The following is a 2,992-nucleotide window of genomic DNA, read 5'->3' on the forward strand; positions in this document are numbered from 1 at the left end:
TTGTCAGAATTAATAGTGTTTTCTCACCTTATAAGTGGCTGTATATCCAGGTTCCAGGTGACCACCCATATCTGGAGTTAGTCAGTCTTGAGGTCTGGTCCAGTGAACAGCAGCTTTAAATCTGAGGAGGAACATTCTTAAGTACTATTCAAGTAGTTTGGGGATTTGTGAGGCACAAGACCTCGACAGCAGAGGCCTGAGGTATCCTGACTTTCAGACACTAGTGTGGGTCAAGTCCCAAAAACACTGGATCCTACACTTTCTATACCCTCTTTTCTTGGAAAATACTCACATATTATTTTGATTTACACTCTCAGGTTTCTTTTATGTCTGAAGTCTCCAAGCCTGAAATGAGATTACTCAAGTGAGTGGAGTTCTCTGACTTGACAAAGCTCCTCCAGGGCCACAGAGGACATTATACAGCTGTGCTCACAGCCGTGTAAAACCATTGGAGAGCCTGTTTAAAAAGCAAATTAAAAATCTACAAGTAAGTCAGGCTAGAAAAATATAATAACTATTTAAGACTTGTTCAGTGAGTTATAGATTTAGTCTCTAAACAGAAGTCATTTTGAATTATTTTGTGTGATAAGCAGTGAAAGGACAACAAGCACAGGTTTACTTTTCAAAAAAAGACTTTATTTACTATTTATTTTATCACCCAAAAATGTGTCACAAATATAAATGAATTAAAATAAGCAAATTTGGTAAATAACTGGGCTCTTAAAAGAGGTCGACAAAACAGAGATCTACTCAAAAAAGCCTGTGAACAAACAAGGACCTTAACTCGACTAACTGACCCAACAAAGGGAGACACATGCAGTATTCTGGATGATCAGCCTATTTGAAACAAAAAGGGGAAAACAACACAGATAATAACTAAAACTCAATCCAAATAAACAACATTCCCCCCATGCTGATACAGCCTTTGGTCTGGTCCATTTCTCTCGCCTCTGTGTTTAAACCCTCAGACACCTTCTTCTGGCCAAACCGGGGAGGAGAACTGACAAAATTGTAAACCAAATAAACTGTGATTGTGTTTTATGAAACTTAAGTGACTGCAAAGAAAACGGACAAAGATTGTGGTAATATTGTGGGAGAGTAGGTGAAACCATAAACCTGTCTTTGGATTTCTGTGTTGGGTGCGGTGAGACTGGATGAAAATGATCATGTTTCTACTTTAATTGTGTGGCTATGGATACGGCCGTCACACTCTCTCTGTTATGTGAGAAAACTGATGAAAAAATCGTGAAAAAAATCGAAATCCAAACAATAAAGGCTGTGTTGAGATATTGGACCAAAAATACTTTTATTTTATCACATTAAGAAAGTAAAGACACCATTTAATGGGACAGAGAATAGGTTGCAAGACAGAGCTGCACAGTTTCAGGGTTTTTTTTTTTTTTTTTGCAAATCCTCCAGCTCCACTTCTGAGAAATGTTTTTCTAACTAAAACTCAGATGTATGCCAATGAAAAAAAAACATCCTGAAGACATGGGAATATTTATTATATCTGTTGTCTGGGCTCTGTGATTCTGGCTTTGCGCTCCTTAGTCCTGGTTTCTTGTAACAACTTTGCTTCCAAGAGCTGTTTGTATAATTTAAACTCAAATCTGCTTCATTTGCAGCTCTTGTTGGAAAATAGTAGTCAAAGACTAAAGAGCCCGAGGCAAAGCTTTAAACCACACTGAGGGGGGGGGGGTTGGGTTGTGTTTTCAGGGACTGAGCCCAGGATGCCACGACATCTATGCTGCCAACATCGACTGTCAGTGGATCGACATCACTGATGTACCTCCAGGAAACTATATCTTGAAGGTAAAAAATATGTGGGGTGAACTTTATATCAACTGTTCGGCTGCATAATTTCACCTGTCCATGAGTTTGATTTCACAGAGTGCAGATTGATTTCATTTACATTGCCTGCAGAGCTGCTCCAAGTCTTATTTATGATTTCTTCAGGTTACTGTCAATCCCAATTTCCACGTTCCGGAGTCGGACATGACCAACAACATCGTGAGATGTGATATCACTTACACAGGAATTTATGTTCAGACGCGCAACTGTCGAGTAACAAGGTAATGTAAGAGTTTCTGTTGAACATGATCCCTGCATATGCTTTATTTTCATTTTTAACATTTTAATTACCTGTTAAAACAAGCTTATGATTAAAAGAAAACCATGACTTCAGCTTTATAAACCATTATAACCCATTGGTTTAGCTGAAAAATGCGTTTTCACACAGCTGAAAACCGGACTGTTTTTCTTAGTTCATGAGAAGTAGATAGTGTAGAGCTAAATGGATAGAGACAGAGAAACTAAACATATAAAAAAAGGGGGGGGGCAGTCTGATAGCAGTTGTAAAATGCTGTGTTGGGCATTGTGTGTGTACTTGTTGGATGTCTGCATTTTCACGTCTCTTTCTATTTTCAGGGCTTGAAATCTTCGTTTCCTGTCCCATCTGCAGGAGTTTGGCAGCAACCATCTCACTCTGTGCTTGTAAAACAACATCAACACTCTGAGTTACAGGAAGTGCAACTGGTAAAGTGATTAATACAGCTGTAATTCTGCATTACAACCCTGCCATAGAGTCCTGTGTTGCGTTTATCGCTTTTAAATGCAAAAGTTTACATCAATTTTGTAAATGAAACCAGTGAGATCGCCAGTTTTACTTGACTATGTATTTCTACTTATGTGCCATGATTCATTACAATTTTTTTTTGCCTAAACAAATACAAGTACTGTGTTCTTATAGTTCATTTCTTGAATGCTGGTTTATTGCTTGAAATGTGTTTTTTGTTGCCTTTTGTCTTTGTCTTGTTTTTCTGCTTGGTGTTATTGCAACATGCACATCGTTAGTTGTTACAGGTTTATTTAAAGGGTAAGATATTCTATATTTTTATTATTTGCAACAAATCTCATGAAAAGACCAAAAGCAACATTACATTCACTCATCTCTCATAACTATCGGACCTCTCTACCCAGCCTGTGGCTCTCA

General features: G+C 38.0%; 1 protein-coding gene and 1 long non-coding RNA gene across 2 annotated transcripts in view; both read left to right on the top strand.

The window, feature by feature from the left end:
* LOC111669161 (dynein axonemal heavy chain 8) overlaps positions 1-2,992 on the top strand; it is a 36,318-nt gene that overhangs the window by 17,857 nt on the left and 15,469 nt on the right. The gene's annotated exons all lie outside the window — the stretch shown is intronic.
* LOC111669133 (uncharacterized) lies at positions 1,497-2,748 on the top strand. Its single transcript, XR_002761773.2, has 3 exons — positions 1,497-1,812; positions 1,957-2,072; positions 2,428-2,748. It is a non-coding gene; the product is annotated as an uncharacterized LOC111669133 (long non-coding RNA).

Source organism: Seriola lalandi, unplaced genomic scaffold (genome assembly GCF_002814215.2).
Source record: "Seriola lalandi dorsalis isolate HSWRI2012SDOR001 ecotype SW California unplaced genomic scaffold, Sedor1 jcf7180002054777, whole genome shotgun sequence".
Classification (NCBI taxonomy): domain Eukaryota; kingdom Metazoa; phylum Chordata; class Actinopteri; order Carangiformes; family Carangidae; genus Seriola; species Seriola lalandi.